We start from the raw sequence: 20,110 nt of genomic DNA on the forward strand, positions 1-20,110 counted from the left end.
ACACTAGCTGAGCTAACACAGCTGCAGCTTTACACAAAGTTCATCGACCGTTACAGGCAAATGTAACCTAAGTAATTAAGCTGAAACATTCAAGTGCATACACACCGTCGATATCAACCGCCTGAGAAGAACTCATATGGACGAAGCCCTTCGAATTAGTTCTTCTGAAGGTCGAATTACCCCAGCTGCGGAAAGAGATCGACTGACACTCCGTCCATGGTGCCACCCAGGCCCAGCTTCCTCTGTCTGTGTCTCATCAGTTCGGCCGGAGGTACTACTCTGCACCAGGCGATATAAGCATTAGGCACAAGGAAATTTATGTACGTATATACTCCCTCCGTCCCATAATGTAAGACGTTTTTTGACTCTAGTGTAGTGTGAAAAAACGTCTTACATTATGGGACGGAGGGAGTACTTAATAGTATGTATGGTAAGGTAGTTACCTGTGGCAGTATAAATAGTGCTGACCACCTCATCTTAAATAATGGAAGGGCCTTGACCGCCGTCGGCACATTGTGAGCATCGGGAAGGAATTCAAAGATGTAGAGAGGCTGGGCTGAGATTGACGACTCTGGCATGTCCGAGCCCGGAGTAGTGGCATCAGGACCTGACACCCACGCTTCTTGTGGGGGTACAGAAAGAAAATAGGGTGCCACGAGCTCGACCTTCTCTCCCACATCTCCAAGCTGCTGATGCATCATAAGTGACCCGACTACAGTGAGAAGCTCCACTCCGTTGCCGAGCTGCCGCGCATGGACCTCCATGCGGCACTTACCGGCAGCATAGATGAGCAGCCTCGTCCACACCTCCTTTATCTCCTTCAGTGATTCCCGGGAAGGTGGTTCTCTGAAGGGAGAGCCTCTTCTCAATTCATTATTTACATACCTGCTCAGCACCTCTGTCTTTGTCAAGTTGTCATGATTGTCTTCGACCCATTCAGAGAAAAGGGGCTCAAAATCTCGCGCGGCGCTGCTGACCGGCAACATTGAAGGGCAAACTGTCATGAGGTACATGAGGTAGTTTGATAACTGCCTGCACTCTGCCACAAGTATAGTCATCTCATCATTGCAGCCGCCATTGAATGCGCTTAAATGCAATTCTGTCCATATATGTAGACGGAAAAGGGTATGCTCGAAGGGTAGATGCAGCAAATTTTTCAGTTTCTCACCAAGCTCTAACTGCCGGGATCGCTCACCGGAAAAATTTGTGTCGGTGTTGAAAAATCCCACGATATAATCCATGATAACCTTGTCCTCGACATGCTTGACATGCCAAAAGTTTCTCCAGTGCTTCTCTAGGGAATTTGGCACGAATTTCTTGGACAGGGAGTAGTCTACAAGGTTAAATTGCCCCATGGATGGACTTGGCAACCCTTGACTAGGAAAACAGCAAGCTAATTTGCAGGACAACCAACAGAGAAATGTGCCCCTTTTGGTGCGGGCCATTGTCCAGGGTGATGCTATCATCATGAATATAGAATAAACTTCTACAAAGACGGCCATCATGAACAGCGTGTAGGTGATGGCAACACTTAACGTTTGCTGACCATGCAAATGCTTGCCTGCAAGCACAAACGCGCAAAGCAAGGTATACAGGGCCACGTAACGCAACCGTCTACCGGTCGGACGTTGCAGTACCATGGTTTTGGTGTATAGCATATCATAGAACATGCCGAGTTGCGTTAGTATGAACTTGAGCTTCCTTTCTGTTAGCTCCATGCCTGTAAAAGCAGTCAGAACTTCAATCTCATCCCTACTTCCTAGCTGTAACAGCGTGCGTCCAACGAGCAATCCTCTGCCACTAAGTGCCGACTTAAGAGCACAAGATGCCACGGCATCAGCAGGTGGATCTGGAACTGGGGAGCTTCCATATCCATTCTTAAAGCGGCAATCAAGATTGGCCTGGCTCCCTCCTTGGAGCGCCTGTATTATCTCATAGCACTTGATTATCCCAGCAAAAAATAAAGATGCCGCAATGTATATCAACTTTATGTCGAGTAAGTCGAACGATTTCCAGAACATGTACAGGGCTAGACTGAGTTGGAACAAGAGATTGAGCAAATCCCTCATCCATAGGTTGTTGTCTTCAATGGAGAATGCGGTGATGGTGTCCTGGCCTCCGAGGTGAAGAAAGAGAAAAGGTACCCAGAGGAAGGGCAGTGTCAGCGCGTGACGATCCTCAGATGACTCGAGACTTCTTAGTTTGTACTTGTCCTCATACCGGGAGAAGAGGCCAATGGCAGAGGCCGCAACAGCGTATGACCCCAAATAAGCCAACCACACTAAGAACTTCAGCCAGCCGACTCTGCGGCGCCGTCGGATGTTACCCGTGAATAGCAGGAACAGCTGCAGCGCTAGGCTGATGAGCACTAATGTCTGGACGTCCCGCTCGTTCCATATCTTTGCCCACAAGCTTCGTTTTTCGGTTGATTCTGTGGTATTAATTCCTGTCCAATTAAGTTCCGATTATAATATAACATCGTGCGTGTCTAACATGACGTCATTGCAGAAGTGAAAATATCAAATCAATATATATGTACATGTATTCCAAAGAAAACTCTGATATTGTCGACAGATGAGTTAGGAAAATGTAATGAAGTTTTCAGAAGAGTGCTTTGGATTTTATATTTGTGGGCTGAAGTTTGTATATGCGAGGCAAACATATGGTGGCATATGGTGAAAATAGCGAGAAACCGGCCCGTCACCTGCCTCGGGCGGCTCTCATCTGTCATTTTTGTTTTCTTTGATGGCTATTGTGGTGGTGTTGGAGGCAGATGGCAGAAGATGGTGTCAATCTCAAGGGATTCTTCGGTTTGAGGACGTGTTTGGATCACAACCAAAACACACCGTACCATGCCCATAGAATTTGGTGGTCATTTGGATTGTTGCCAAATTGTTGGCTCGCCAAAGCCAGCTGTCGTAAGCCCTTGTAGTTTCAGCCAACGGGGCGAGCCATGGGCGCCAAAAAATTGGCATCACGGCATGCTCTCTCTGTCACGGTGGGTCCCACATGCTTTCTATTTTTTTATTACAATAAGTGGTGCATGCAGCAACGCATACTATTCTGGAGTAGTTAATTAGTGGGTTCACGGACCATTTGCAAGCACATGTACTACGGCAAGAAACTTGGACTGTCCTATGGACACAATCCAAACAAAATTTTGGTCATGCCTTCGCATTGGTCACACCAAAATTTTGGTATGGCTACTTGGGGCTTAAACCAGACAGGCCTTGATTGTAATTTTTCTTCTTGGCTGGTTTTCTTTGTGTAAAGGCCAATGTCCTGCTATGTTTTGAGTCTTGTTAGATCGGTGTTTGCGTGACTTCTACTATGATCCTTATGCTATGTTTTGAGTCTTGTTAGATCGGTGTTTGCGTGACTTCTACTATGATCCTTATGATATGAATGAGAAACTTATTACCATGCAAAAAAAGGACTATTGATATGTCTACGTTGGCAAGCAGTATACTGGATAAGATAGTACTTTACACATAGATAACCATTTGAACTTGTATGTTGTTTGATATGGGATTTTTTTTTCATTACATTTGTATGCGTAATAGACTTGTGATATTTATAAGATAATAGGTTAAACATAATTAGACAATTATCACCTTGCCAATCCATATCTAATTTATTTATTGCGTGCAAAAAAATAATTCTAATCTACCAACACTGCATGTCAAAGTTAGACAATGTTGGTTGCATATGCTTTCGAATATGTCGTATGTTTCGAGTGAAGGAGTATGTCTTTATAACCCAAGGCTTCTTTATTATGGATTTTCAATAAAAGTTATTCTGGTCTTAAAAGTGTCACAACCATTTTCCATTTCGATGATTCGAATTTGCAATGTCATGATATTGCGTGTGTTCTGACATGATAGTGTAATTTTTCTTCTCCCTACAATTTCCATTTTAACAGCCTTTAGTTATTCATTTAAGGAACACAAGGATATATTTTTATGACAATTGTTGGAACATTTGATGACAATTGGATTTCTGGCTTTTTTCGAAAAGGAGGATTACCCTGGGCCTCTACATCACGCAATGCACACAACCATTTTATTAATATAAGTAGCTCCAAAGAACAATATTCAGAACAAGGACTCACACAAATCCGCAAAAAAATGTAAAAATTGCCGCAACATTATACATGTTATTACATCTATATGCAAACATTGATGTATAGGCCTTGGGCCATGTGCGGTAGAGTGTAGTATGAGTATGTGCAATAATGCATCACAAGCCCATTGCCTTCTCATACGCCATATTGCATATGCCAATCAATACTTATGATCAACTGAGTCTACCATCTATAAGTGTCGAGTGTTTTCAGTGGTTATTAACTTATGATAGTGATTTTTTTCCTTTAAAAAAACTTATGATTGTGATTTTGATCCAATATGTAAGCATGGAAGGAGAAACGTGTTCTAGTTAGTAATGTGAATTACAAAATATTTAGTTAAAAAACCAAACAAATATTATGTACATGTCAAATAGGCCGTGCCGTGTGTATCCCTAGGTTGTCATTTCACCAATTAAATGTAAGATATATGTCAGAAAAATATACTTTTAGAAACTTCATTCGAATAGAAATTCAGTGCATACCTTTTGTGAAATATGACTCACATTTTGTTGCTCTAACCAATGACTTAGAGATACATCATAGGCCTAATAAACCAGAAGAGTGGTACCAATACACAACCAAAAAAATAAAAGTACTCCCTCGCATGCGCCTGCTGGGAGACGTGATCGAGTCCACGCGCACACGACCGGGGAAAAGATATCGGGTCGATGAAGCTTTACGTGTGGGTGGAGCCCACCACACATTGTGTGCGCTTGCAATGTTGATGAAGCCAACATGCAGGCGGGGCCCTCCATCATGCACGTGGTTGTGCGGTCACAGCCAAAAAGCAGCGAGCCAACCTATTTTAAAATTTCAAAGAAGAAACCTATGAAACTCTTAATTTTTCCCAAAACATGGTTATTCTTTTTTTTTTCTTATTTTTTATGTTTGAACTTTTTCAGTAACTTCTCCAAAAGTTTGAAGTCCTATAAGTCGGGACGAGTATTTTCTGAAAGATGTAGACATGCATCTCAAAAGGTTATCCAAAAAAGGGGAAGTTGCAAAATGTAGAAGTGCCAAAAATAGGAAGTTGCTTTAAACGGAAGACAGATGGTTAGGAACTGCCCGCGCGCAGGGCAAAGCGCGAGGTTGCCCGCCATTTAGCCCAGTTCACAGATAAGACGAGCAAGTATGGTTACATTATCGTAAGCACAAAAGAACATTTCAAAGTGCAATCAGAAATCAGTGGTACCTAACAACAGAAACCAGAATACACATAAGCATGGCACTTGTACAAGACTTAAATCATACCGAGATTTATAGTAGCACGGAGCACGTTCTGAACAGGACCAAGACTCCTCATATCAGCCTTCACAACAGCTAGCAAAAGAGCAGAACAAAGAAGACATACTGAGTCTCAAGTCCCAGATCCATAGATGTACTATACAACTCAAGCGGCATTGATGCATCCGTCAACAGATTGCTAAAGCAAAGGCAGTAGTGAATTCAAACTATGGAGGGAGAGCAACAGCAAGACCACTAACCTGGAGAAGGCTTGTAGAGACACGGTGATGGCCTTCGTCAACAGAGCCCGCGGAAGGCTATATAATGAGCATGCAATTCCATCATCAGCAAAATATGGCATCGAGCCATGTCGCGCGGTTATTGTGTCGCAATGTCAAACAGAAATAGGGCTTCATGGGAGCACGATCTGAACAGTACTACCATAGTTTATTTAAACAAAGTCTAATTAAGTCGCGGAGGAGGTGACTTAATGGGAGCTAACATAGGGTAGGGATTAAAGAACGATGCAACTGTGCATTACCAAGTGATTTAATTAAGCGCAGTTAGTTAGACCGGGCACAAATCATGCAGGGCACTAAATGTTGATATTTTTTATAAATTTGGTCAAATAGAAGGGAGTTTGATTTAGAACAACCTCCTTCAACTCCGAAAGGGGCTCCCTGCCCCTTTCCCTGGCCCGGAGGGTACCCATCCACCAAGAGAAGAAGATGCTCCGCCAATAAGTGAAAACCAGTAACTTGCAAGGAACTGAAGCACCAAGGGATCCCCCTTTCCCCTCCCGACCCCGTCCTCGCGCGGTCTCCCGGGAAGCGGCCAGGGCGCGCGCGCGGCCCCTTACCTTCCGTCCCCCCCCCCTCCTCCTTCCTCCCATGGTGTCAGCTGCGGTGGGAGCTTCTCTCCCCACACTCTGCCCTCTTTCTCGAGGCAGGAGGTCAGCAGCGGTGCGGCTCGGCAGGCGACACTCTGGCGGCCGGAGAGGTGGCGGCGCCACCCCTTGGCGACGGGGTGGCCGGTGATGCTCCCCCGACCCATATATGGGCCCATAGGTCCCCATCAAGGTCCGAGCGGGCCAGCTCCGGCGCGGCCTCACTGTTTTCTGTGCGTTGAAGAGGAGAGGTGGCGACGCCAACAACGTGTCTTCTATAGCGCAACGGCAGGAGATTTACGGGCATCTCGGGGCCCGGCCAGGCCTGTGGGACTGCGGGCCTGGTATGCTCCTGTTGTCGCGTCCTGTAGGTTACTGTCGTTGACGATGGAGGTTGGTGCCGCATGTCGGTGGTGCTACTGCCCCTAGTCCTTGGCGGCTCTTCTTCTTTGTTGTGCAGGCCTCACTTCTCTATGTCATGGTGAGACAACGTGGGTGGCTTAAAGATCATGCTGGCGCAGGGTGGTGGTCGGTATGGTCCTGAAGAATGCCATGCATGTGCATCTCCCGTCCGCCCATGATGCCCATTTTCTGTCATAATGTTTTGACATGGAAATAGGAGCCCACCACATCTACAATAATACATGTTTTTGTCACAATTATTATCATAGAAGTGTCACATCCATGACAGAAAAAGTTTTTGTTTGGGCTATAATATCACGAAAGTGTTTTTTTTATAGTGTTAGCTAAGTCTATCATTGACGTGAGATCATGTGGGAAGTCCACTTGTCCCGTCAAAATTATGTGGACATATGTGGGCCTCCCACTTATGCTATGCAGTCACTACTAGAGAAAAGCTTACCAGTAGCGCGGGTACCAGTGCTACTGCTACGACGCTACAGCTATTTTCTAGTAGTAGCGTGTTTATAGACCAGCGCTACTGGTAAGTTCAACTACTAGTAGCGCGTTTTTAGGCCAGCGCTACTGCTAACATTTATGTTTTCTTTTTAATATTTTGACGTTGTACATGTTTAAACAGATATATCTTTTATACAATAACAACTCATCATGAACTAGTCTGTTTAAATAGCATATTCATTACCAGTAGTCATCACCACCAAACAATGTTCGTCAATGAGACATCATATATATAACAAGTTGGTCACTAGTCATAATCACAACTCCTCATCCTCCTCATCAACTCTAACACATTATAGCACATAATAACACATTCTACTTAGGACCTACTCCTCTCATAGGACCTACTCTACCCTCTCTTAGGTAAAATATCATGAAACAAGATAGGCATTGACTCTTCATTAAGGAAAGTGAACTCTCCATAACGAAGAATGGGGATCATCCTGTCTCCAAGTCTTGGCCTACGCACAATGTTGCTTCCAAGTAGCTCTGTACGATGGTTGAAACATTTTTTTCCAATCATTTATTATCATGGCTTCCTCGCTTTTAGAAATCCGGTATGGACAGGAGTGATGTGGATATTGTGGATGACCTGGCCGTGGTGGCCGTAAGCTCATAACTTCAACGCGACCTCTTGGCAACATCAGATGAGGCACACAATCCATCGGGATTTTCTGTTCAAAAACATAGTAATAACTTTGTAGTTAGCAATGTAGTTAGCAATGTTCAAAGATGCACGGATGTCGTAATAGTAGAAAATCTTACCATGATATCTCCATTGATGTTACCGTAGCACACCGCGTGCACTAGTGGCACATATGGACCATAATTTTGGGGAATTCGATAATAGCTATTGTAATTCTCAAGATCAGTAAAAAAAGTGATAAGACAATCTTTCTCCTTATAAGTTAATTGTGCTTCATCATTGTAGTAGTAGGTTCTGTCTACCATCTTCCGTACATTTTTTGAAGAATGAAAATAAGCTGTCAATGGAAATAAGCTGTCAAATATTTTGAAATTAACAATATAAATTACTTAGTAAATATGTTTAAGCAACTCACACATCGGTAGAACTGGAAGCGTGTCAACAAGGACCCAAATGGTCATATCATTTTTGTCGATGTCAGGATCACCAAGATCGAAGGTGAGAAGCATACCCTAATGAAAATCATACGCCTTGGAAAGGGCTTCCCAATTCGGGCAACCAAAATTGGATGAGTTCACAGAATTGTATAGTTTTACAGCAAAATCATAACCATGATGGGTCCTTAGTTAAATTATCTTTGTCTCCGTGCTTTCATGATCTTCAAAACCCATCTTCTCCAAGACATAGTGTCTTGCATGGCATGGGATAAGCTAGTCGAATTGTAAAAGACGGAAATTACACGTTGAAGAAGCAGAGAAGTCATGCAAAAATAACATAAAAAACTTGTCATCGTTGCGTATCGTATCAACATCGAATGTCTCTTGGAGCTTGATGTTGAAGCGCCCGTTTTACACCTTCTACCAGGTGAGGCATGTCGCACATACCGCGCTTATCTTCGCAGTAATCGCACATAGCGAATTCCCTTTCGTCGTTAGAAATTTCCTAATAGGTAATTAATAATCCATCATGAATACATATGTAGTAGTTTGTAGCACAAACCGCGCTCATCTTTTGCATTCAATAAGCAAATAACTAATAGGTAATTAATAATCCATCATCAAATACATATATAGTAGTTTGTAGCAAAGATCATCATATAATAAGACTAATACATCTCGAATAATAGCTCCTCTAGGTTTAGCGGGCCGCGGTGGACACCCAAAGAGAAGGAACCATCACCGGATCATAGCTCAGGTGAGATCCCCAAATAATCTGCCAGGTATTGGAGAACCGGCCGTTCACCAATGCAACCAAGTAGCGCTGGACGTGCGCGTTCTCCTTCGTGACACGGTGTTGAACCACCTGCGCGGGGGACTGAAGCCTCTCCACCGATGCAGCCCCACGTGACCGCCACCAAAGAAGCTCCAGTCGACGACGGGCTGGCTCCTCACTAAGCTGCGCTCACCAGAAGGTAGCACAACCCAGTACCAGCCCGGCGGAGCCCAGTCCCGGACATGGCCCCTCGGCTCAAGCAGGAGTCCTCCGCCGAGTCGACGACGAGGATGCGGGGTAGGCATCGTCGACGTCGAGAACAAAATGCTTAATTATGAAAACAAAATTAATAAACACTTAGCAAAATATGACATGACCTTTGCTAAAAACAGGACCAATTGAGCGCCTAAAATTTGCCAGAACATAAATGAATCGACATTTCTGGCAAAACATAGGCCACTCAGAAAAATATGACATTGTCCAAAATGTGACATGTTCAAAATATGACATGTCCACTGCAAATTTGCATAAAACAGGAAAAATTGCTTTAACTAAAAAATAACAACAATTGCTTTAACTAAAAAAATACCTAGAATTCTGTTAACTACACCCAAAACAACTAAAACACCTAAAATTCTGTTAACCACACCTAAAACAACTAAACCACCTAAAATTCTATTAACTACACCTAAAACAACTAAAACACCTAAAACAAATTCAACATTATTTTAAGAACACCTACATTATTCTAAGAACCTACCTTTTTAAGTAAAACACCTACAAATTTAACTAAAACACCTAAAAATTCAACTAAAGCACCTACATTATTTAACTAAAACACCTACAAATTCAACTGAAACACCTAAAAATTAACTACTCTCTAATAACTATAACTAGGGAGGGAGGGAGGAGGAGGAAGGAGGGAGGAGTATACCTCTCGGTGGAGGAGGGCCGACACAGGGGGCGACAGGCGGGGGAGGATGGCCGGTGCGGGGGGCGGCCGGCAGGGGAGGAGGGCTGGTGCGGGGGGGCCGCCGGCAGGGGAGGAGGGCCGACACCGGGGAGGGCGGCCGGAGTAGGACGCAGGGGCAGCGGACGGATCGGGGGACGACTGGGATTCGATCTGGTGTGAGCGTGTGAGTGTGAGTGAGGGGAGGGGTGGTGCGCGGGCCGGCGCGGGGGGAAGCAGAGAGGTGGGCTTAGCGGCAGCGCGGGGTAGGCGGCCCAACGCTATAGCTAAAGCTGCAACGGGGGCCCGAGAGCGTGGCCCATTAGCAGTAGCGCTGGCTTTGAAATCCAGCGCTACTGCTAACGTGCACTTGTAGCGCTTGTGCTGGCCGGCGCTACTGCTAAATAGCAGTAGCGATGGGTATCTAACCAACGCTACTGCTAAATGTCTACCTATAAGCATTTTCCTAGTAGTGAGTAGATGTGGTTACGAGTTGGGGTTGGTTTGTTTACTTATGACTGTCTAAGCGAAATAATTTCCCTAGTTTAGAAATTATGGCAAATAGCATTTCATCAGAGATGACTTTGCAGCAAATTTCATGAGCGAGTGGTTCATATTTTTTTTCATCAAGTCATACAAGTTTTATTTAAGAAACAAGGGTAAAAGCATTGGTTGGTTGCTTCCAGAGTTAATAGGAGATGCTAACACGGGATACTTCCATGCGTTTGCCAATGGTAGGAAAAGGAAAAGTCTTATCCTCCACCTCAATTCCGAGGACGGGCTCCTCCTGACTCAGGCGGATATAGTTAGACACATCTACGATTTCTTCATAGGCCTTCTGGGGACGGCCGAAGTAACGGTTGTGAGCCTTCAAGAAGGATTTTGGGAGCCGTCATATAGGGTTTCCCAGGTGGAAAATGATGGGCTGGCCCTTGCTTTCCTCCCAGAAGAGATCGACCGGGCTTTGGCTGATATGAAAACTGATACGGCACCAGGGCCTGACGGCTGGTCGATAGCCTATTTTAAAAAAAATTGGCCTTGTTTTAAGCATGTCTTTTATGCCTTAGTTAATGGGTTTGCTCTTGGTTCGGTCGACTTGGCGCGTCTCAATTACGGTGCTATTAGTCTTATTCCTAAAGTTAAGGGCGCTGATAATATTTGACTTTTTAGGCCTATCACTTTGATCAACGTTCATTTCAAACTTTGCGTAAAAGCCTACGCTACGCGTCTTGCGCTAGTGGCCCAGCGAGTTATCCTGAAAAGTCAAACTTCGTTTCTGAAAGGATACAACATTCTCGAAGGTCTCATTGCGTTAGGAGAAATAGTACATGAGCTTAAGCGTATTAAGGGGAAAGGGATCCTGCTTAAACTCGATTTTGAAAAAGCTTACGACCGAGTAAACTGGGAGTTTATTCGGGAAGTCTTCCTTAAAAAAGGTTTTGAGGCAGGCTTTGTGCACCGGATCATGCACCTCATCTCATGTGGGCAGACAACGGTCACAATCAATGGGGAAATGGGGAAATTTTTCCGTAATAAGAGGGGACTCCGTCAAGGGGACCCTGGTTTGCCACTGATTTTCAATTTCGTGGCTGACGTTTTCTCGGCAATGATTGACAAAACCAGGGCGGCTGGTCACATCAAAGGCATGGTGGATCACCTTATTCCAGGTGGGGTCACGTATTTGCAATATGCCGACGACACTATGCTCCTTTTTGAGCCGGATCTGCATAGTATAGCGACGATCAAGTTTTTGCTTATAACCTTCAAACCCCTGTCTGGTTTGAAAATTAACTTCCTCAAAAGCGAGGTTATTTACATTGGGATGAGCCAGCAGGAAAGTTCGCATGCGGCCAACCTACTTAATTGTAAGCTTGGGGGGCTTCCTAATTAAGTACCTCGGTTTACCGATTTCCCACCGGAAACTGTCGATAATGGAATGGGAGCCGTTATATGGCAAGGTGGCCAATCAGGTGAGCCCGTGGAGAGGGAGGTTCATGTCCTCGACGGCAAGATTAATACTAACCAATACTAGTTTATCTTCCTTGCCCCTCTTCACCATGGGTATGTTTCTCTTAGCGGATGGGGTTCACGCTAAGAGTGACAGGCCTCGTTCCAAGTTCTTTTGGGAAGGGACCAGAACCAAATAGAAGTACCATTTAGTTAGGTGGGCGGCCGTCTGCAGACCTAAAAAGTTTGGCGGCTTGGGGATCATTAACTCCAAATTGATAAACATGGCCCTCTTAACAAAGTGGTGGTGGTGCCTTGCCCAAAAAGAGTCGGGGCTCTGGGCTGACATTCTCAGGGCTAAATACTTTCCGGACGGGAATGTATTCAACGCCAAATGCAAAGGTTCGACGTTCTGGAATGGGATCTAGGCGGTCCGTCCGGCCTTTGCGGTAGAGGGTCGGTTTGAAGTTCAGAACGGGATGTCGACGCGGTTTTGGCTTGATAGCTGGATCGACCCACATCCGCTGTGGCAGGTTTCCCCCTCCATTTATCAGCTTGTGATAGATACGAAAGTTCTGGTAGGGGAGGCCCTTAGAGCGTCGCCACCAGCCACATACTTTAAATGGCCCCTGACAGATAGTGATCAAGGGCGGTGGAATGAGCTGTTAGCGAGAATCGGGTCGGAGACGCTAAGCTCAGGAGCTGATGCGGTCTCCTGGGGACTGACCGCCTCTGGTAAGTTCTTGGTGAAGTCCTTATACGCCAAGATGGTGGAAGGAAACACCTTGGATATTTCCAGGGGATTGTGGAAGGCAGGGATTCCTCTCAAGATAAAAGTCTTCCTACGGCAAATGTTTAAATCGCCTCCCAACGGCAGACAACGTTGCCAAAAGGAATGGACCGTCCAATGGTACGTGTATCGTGTGTGGGAATCACGAGGATGCGAACCATGTTTTCTTTCAGTGTGCGCTAGCTGGATTTGCATGGAGCGTCGTGAGGGAAGCGTTCCAACAAAAATGGAGCCCGGCGTCGGGAGCCGATTTGCTCCAAACAGTTCAAACCTAGAAAGGATCTAGTGGTCGTATAGTTTGGAGATGCGTACGGGCGCTACTATGGTCGTTATTTACTATTAGGAATAAAATGACGATTGAAAAGAAGTTCCCTGCTCACCGCACTGATGTTATCTTTAAATGCCATCTCTTCTTACAGATGTGGACACTGTTGGGGAAGCACCGAGATGCTGAGCAGATGTCGGAGGCCCTGGAGAAGATGAGAAGCACTTTGTCTACCGCAAGACAGCCTCCATAGATGGTATCACCTTTTGGTTTAGGGGTAGTCGAGGATAGGGGTGTGATTGATGTTGGTTTCCTATCAGTTGTAACCTTGGCTCCTTGAGGCCTCTTTGAACTTTCATGTTGTTTTTGTTATTGTCTGTAAAACCTAAGTACTATTGTGATGCTGGCCTGATAGCTTTATTAATTTAAAGCCGGACGCTTCTAGCGTCTTCGTTCCAAAAAAAAGGGCCCAACTTGGCAATATTCCTTTCTTATGGAAAATGTCGGTCCCAATGAAAATTCATAAGAGCATGTTTAGCCGATCGTTTATAGTTTAAGTCTTTATCTGCCTCCTCAAACTTAGCTTCTTCAAATTTAAGAAATTAACTGTGACCGGACCAAACCAAAACCCTCAAATTTAATTCCTCAAACGCACAGACCCCACATGAAAGTCTCTCTTCATCTTCTTATTCTTCTTTCTTTTTCTTCCTTCAGGCGACTAGCTTGGACTGGGATAACGGCAGCTCGAGAGGTGCTTGGGAAGGCGAGGCGAGGCTGGTACAGCGTGTCATGTGCCAGTGCAGCCAGCCGCGTGAGCAGGCAAATTTGACAATTTTGACCTCGGGACGAAATCAAATCACAGAGTGAACTGCCCGTGAAACTATTTCACGCCGATGACCTTTTTATGTAGCGCCCGCCACGCAAGCGCCACACCCTACTGTGCAGCGCCTACCTCTGGGGCGTTGCACGCCTGTCCACCGTGGCAGCCCCTAAGCCCGCACCCAGCAGTGCAGCGCCTCAGAGCAAGGCGCCACACATTTAAAGTGCAGCGCCTGGCGCTCGGGCGCTGCACTGTGACTTATCCAGCCACTCGGCTGGCCCCCCTCCCCCACTCCCCCCACCCCACACACCCCAACCCGAGATTTGCCCCCTCTCCCACTCTCCCCCCCCTCTCAAATCCTTTCCCAAATATTGCAAATTTGTCGAATTTGTCCGTGGATTTCGAAGTCAAACCCTCCCTCAAGGTAATCTTCTCTGATCCCCTTGTTTTGATCCAAGTAATGTTATCATTTTGCTCATTTGTTGCTAGTTTGGGGAACCATAGTTTTGTTTGGATCTAGAGATTTGCATGGAGATGTGAGATGTTTGTTTGCCAATTTCCTATGATTAGGCTTTGTTAGTATGTTAGGGTTATTATTATGGGTGTTCTTATGTTGATGCTAGGGTTAGGTTTAGGGCTAGGGTTATGGTTAGGGTTAGGGTTAGGGTTGTTGTTTGATATATATTTTAGGGTTTGTATTCCTTGTTAATCCTTGGATTAGTACTCATGGAAGCAATGTTACGTTGTGTTGTTTGAATGCTTATAGGGATGGGAAGAACATGTGTGTTTGTTCATCATGGGGACAAAGACGCCTTCTTGAAAGGCAATATTGAACCGGACCCGGATGAGCTTGACGTGGTGTTTGATAGTAGTCCTTGCTATGCGGAGCTGTTGCAACAAGTGAGGAAAGATTTGAATTGGATGGACCCTAGTGATATCATTGAGTTGGAGGGAAGGCATAATGTAGGTTTTCGAATGCACATCCGTTGGAAGACAATGCGTGTCAACTCGGAGCAACGTTGGGTTGCATACAAGGAAATAGTGGCCGAATCACTAGACAAGGCTCTTGAGTTATTTGCAATGAAGAAGGTTGATACAAGGTTGCATTTGGACTTGAACCGGAACCCCTCCCCTTTGGTTGCTAGTAGCTCCCCCACCCTTGAAGCGAGATGAAATTGTTGAACCTCTTTTGACCAAGAAGTGAGGCCAACATTGAGCCTGTTTACAAGCAACCAAGATGAAGCTTTGCAAGAGGAGAATGATGAGTATGCGGACGATGACAATGAAGTTGATCTCCATGACAACAATGTGGGTGATCTCGACAAATATCATTGTGATTTAGGAGATGAAGCCGTGGTATGTGGTGGCCAATGCATATCTGTTGGGGTTAGGCCAAGCTCTCACTGTGATCTGGGAGATGACAAGAACTGGATTGCAAAAGGGTCTAAGTTCGAAACCTTCTTGGAATTGAAGATGTGGCTCGACAACTAATCGGTTACGCATTATCGTCCACACAAGGTGGTGCACTCGGACGTCAATGTGCGCTACACGGTTGCATGTGCATGTGAAGATGAAATATGTCCGTGGATTGTGCGTGCAAGACCATGGAAAGGAGGTCCCACTTGGCACGTAGTGAATTGTGTGCCAACTCACATGTGCCGAGGCAAAAGGGTGAATGGCGAGATTGTGTCACAAGACCATAGACAACTCACGTCCGAGTTCATCGCTTACAGGCTCTCCAACTCAATATCCAAACTTCCAACAATGAGCGTCCAACATGTCATTGACCTTGTGAAAGCCATCTTTCATTAAAAGGTGAAGTACGGCTAGGCATGGAAGGCGAAGCAAGCCGCATTTAAGATGTTGTATGGTACTTGGGAGGAAGCATACAACTGAATCCCTAGGTTGTTGCTAGCCATGGCCGCGACAAACCTGGGCATGGTTCATGTGGTCGAGCCTCATGGGCACCAAACAACAGTTCATGAAGGAAGGAAAGTCCGAGTATTTGGCCGTGCATTTTGGGCATTCGAGCAATGCGTGAGGGCTTTCGAACACTGTAGGCCGGTCATCGCCATTGATGGCACGTTCTTGACCGGACAATACAAGGGCACCTTGTTGGTTGCAATAGCTAGTGATGCCAATAACCGGGTGTTGCCATTGGCATTTGCTTTGGTTGAGGTGGAGAATAATGACAACTGGGAGTGGTTTTTGCGTCTTTTGAGGACGGAGGTGTTACCCGCTCAAAGAGAAATTTGTGTCATATCGGATCGGTATCCAGGAATTCTTAACGCGGTGGAGATTTACATTCCCGGGCATGCTCCGTTGCACCATCGATGGTGCATGAGGCACTTTTGTTCGAACTTCTATAGGGCATGTGGACTTAAGGAGTTGGCCGATGATCTTCAAGATTGTTGTCCCGCTTTCTCCGACAAGCGGTTCGCCACTTTGTACCATAAATTGCTCGCACACAAAAAAACTAGATCCCGGGGGAAAATTTGACAAGTTTGACCTCAGGATGAAATCAATTCCACAATGAGCTGCGCGTGAAACTATTTCACGTCCCTGACATTTTTGTGTAGCGCCCGCCACGCAGGCGCCACACCCTACTATGCAACGCCTAGCACGGGGGCGTTGTACGCCAGTCCACCATGGCAGGCCTGGGCCCTGCACCCAGCAGTGCAGCGCCTCGGAGCTAGGCGCCACACATGTAATGTGCAGCGCCTAGCCATCGGGCGCTGCACTGTGACTTAGATCCAGCCGCGGCGGCCCTCTCCTCCCCCACCCACCCATTGCAGCAGTTACAGAAGAACAGAAGAAGCCGCGGCGGCGGCCCTCTCCACTCCCCCTCTCAATCCCCTCTCCCAAATCCATCAGATCTGACGATTTGGTCCGTGGATTCCTTCACCAATCCATCCTAGAAGGTACCCTCCTTTGATCCCCTTCTTTCTATCCATATAATGTCTGTTATTTTGAAGATTTTGAGGAACCCTTTTTTGATTTGATTTGATTTGAATGTTCCATGTATTATAATCTTGCATGTACCTAATTTAGCAACCCTAGTTTAGTATAATTTATTGAAAAGATATGGTTTGGATACATAGGTTGACATGTTATTTTATATGGAAAAGAGATTCGTATTAAATCTTGCATGAAGTAGGCCTAGTTTAGTTTATTTGTGTTGAAATTATATTTGTATTGACAAGAATGCTTTGGATACATATGCTTTGAATTTTGCATATAGTAGGCGTACTTTAGTTTATTTGTATTCGAAAGATAATTGTGTTGACAAGAAAGTTTTTTTTCAAATTGTTAGGATGGTTTGGCTTCTCGATGATCACTGGGACAAACAACACCGGTCGTACGCTATGTCGGTGGAGCAGCGGGTAATAATGAAAGTTGATGAATTTCATGTTTATTTCAAACACAAATGCCCCATATGTAATGATTTGTTTGTTTGTTTGTAGGAGTTTGCACCTCTGAAGCTTCGGTCTCACGGGGTCACCCTTGGGTGGATGCGCTATGATGAGCGGTACACAACGTATGTAAGGGAGACAGGACTTCTTCCTTTCATTCAGTTGGTCAGCCGGTCGACGCCACCCAACAATGCTGCAACACTCACCGCGCTTATTGATCATTGGAGGCCGGAGACACATACTTTCCATCTTCGGACCGGGGAGATGACCGTGACGCTCCAGGATATGGCTATGATCACCGGTCTTTCTATCGATGGGAACCCTTTATGTATGAACACCGATTCTGATGGGTGGCACACGCAGATGCATGCCCTTATCGGTATGGTTCCTCCGGAGCCTCGGGAACCAGAAGCAGAAGACAAGAAGAAGGAAAGAGTCGCAGCCGGTGCTCCTTTCACGTGGATTACATCAAACTTTGGTACTTGCCCTGAGGATGCTAATGAGGAGACGGTCAAGACATATGCCCGTGTCTACATGTGGTACATGATATTCAGGACTATGTTTGCTGATGGCACAGGCAAGAATGCTCCATGGATGTGGCTGAAGGCGTTGACCGTCTTCGATAGCAAATGGAGTTGGGGTTCGGCGACACTAGCTTACTTGTATCAACAGGTATGAAGTTGTTTCATTTTCACTTCATTGCTACATTATCAATGCGATCTTGCTGTTAATTCAACCATGTTCTGTTTTATGTGCAGCTGGACGAAGCCTGTTGTAGGACATCTGGAGGTATTGGTGGTTGTATGCTCGCACTTTCCATATGGAGCTGGGAGCGTTTGCCGGTTGGACGACCGAAGACCGTGAAGTATGAGGATTGGGACGACAAAAACGACCCACTACGGCGCCCCACTTGGGCTTACAAGTAGTATGTGTTAAATGAGACGACAGATGATCCGTCGGTCATGTACAAGTTGTACAAGAGCGAGCTGGACACGATCACGCCTGAGCAGATGAATCGACATTGCATAAGTGATCATCATGCTTCTATCATAACTCGATATCAATTTTGCATTATATCCCATTTTGCAGGTGGAATGGGAGCCGTATGGAAAAGTAGAGAGTTTTGGTAACCCTATAGAGTTTACGCTGAATCCGATGTGCATTAGGGATAGGGATCTCTGCCATATGCGGTGCCCACTCATACGCAACTGGGCGGTTGAGCTTCACCTGCCACATCGGGTGTTCCGCCAGTTTGGTTTGTTCCAGCCACACCCGCCGGAGTGGGAGGACACGGACAAGGTGCTACACGGGTAAGATATAATTAACCTTGAGCACTTAGCGGCTTCTCAGCGGTTTCGATGGTGGTAATATTCTGTTTCTAACTTGCAGGTAGGATAGAAAAATGAAGGAAATATGCCCTAGAGGCAATAATAAAGTTATTATTTATTTCCTTATTTCATGATAAATGTTTATTATTCATGTTAGAATTGTATTAACCGGAAACTTAGTACATGTGTGAATACATAGATAAACAAAGTGTCACTAGTATGCCTCTACTTGACTAGCTCGTTGAATCAAAGATGGTTAAGTTTCCTAGCCATAGACATGTGTTGTCATTTGATTAATGGGATCACATCATTAGGAGAATGATGTGATTGACTTGACCCATTCTGTTAGCTTAGCACTTGATCGTTTAGTATGTTGTTATTGCTTTCTTCATGACTTGTACATGTTCCTATGACTATGAGATTATGCAACTCCCATTTATCGGAGGAACACTTTGTGTGCTACCAAACGTCACAACGTAACTGGGTGATTATAAAGGTGCTCTACAGGTGTCTCCGAAGGTACTTGTTGAGTTGGCGTATTTCAAGATTAGGATTCGTCACTCCGATTGTCGGAGAGGTATCTATGGGCCCTCTCGGTAATGCACATCACTATAAGCCTTGCAAGCAATGTGACTAATAAGTTAGTTGCAGGATGATGCATTACATAACGAGTAAAGAGACTTGCCGGTAACGAGATTGAACTAGGTATTTAGATACCGACGATCGAATCTCGGGCAAGTAACATACCGATGACAAAGGGAACAACGTATGTTGTTATGCCGTTTGACCGATAAAGATCTTCGTAGAATATGTGGGAGCCAATATGAGCATCCAGGTTCCGCTATTGGTTATTGACTGGAGACGCGTCTCGGTCATGTCTACATAGTTCTCGAACCCGTAGGGTCCACATGCTTAATGTTCGGTGACGATTTATATTATGAGTTTTTTTTCTTGATGTACTAAAGGTAGTTCGGAGTCCCGGATGAGATCGGGGACATGACGAGGAATCTCTAAATGGTCGAGACGTAAAGATCGATATATTGGACGACTATATTCGGACATCGGAAAGGTTCTGAGTGATTCGGGTACTTATCGGAGTACCGGAGAGTTACGGGAATTTGCCGGGGAGAAGTTATGGGCCTTATGGGCCATAAGAAGGAAGCCACCAGCCCACAAGGGGCTGGTGCGCCCCCCCCCCTTTGGGCAGGAGGCCGAATAGGAATAGGTTTGGGGGGTGCGGCCCCCCTTTCCTTCTCTCCTACTCCTCCTTCCCTTCCCTCTCCTACTCCAACTTGGGAAGGGGGAGTCCTACGGTGGGAGTAGGACTCCCCCCTTGGGCGCGCCTAGAGAGGGCCGGCTGTCGTGGGAACGATTCCGACAATAAGAGAGGGGTAGGATAATGGAGCATGATCTATCGAGATGCAAATGGGTGACACAGTGATTTTAGGGAGTTCGGGCCTCTCACGGTGGAGATAACAACCCTACGTCTCATCCTCCGGAGAGGCTTTGTTTTATCTGTATATGTATCCGGAGATTACAATGTATGAGAGAAGGGAACGGATCCCATGCCTGAGCTAAGTCCTGAG

General features: G+C 45.6%; 1 pseudogene; it reads left to right on the forward strand.

Moving 5' to 3' along the window:
* The first annotated feature begins 7,713 nt into the window (after positions 1-7,713).
* On the forward strand, positions 7,714-18,594 carry LOC119361447 (annotated as a pseudogene).
* Positions 18,595-20,110: the final 1,516 nt, after the last annotated feature.

The sequence above is a fragment of the Triticum dicoccoides genome, chromosome 2B, assembly GCF_002162155.2.
Source record: "Triticum dicoccoides isolate Atlit2015 ecotype Zavitan chromosome 2B, WEW_v2.0, whole genome shotgun sequence".
NCBI classification, from domain to species: Eukaryota; Viridiplantae; Streptophyta; class Magnoliopsida; order Poales; family Poaceae; genus Triticum; species Triticum dicoccoides.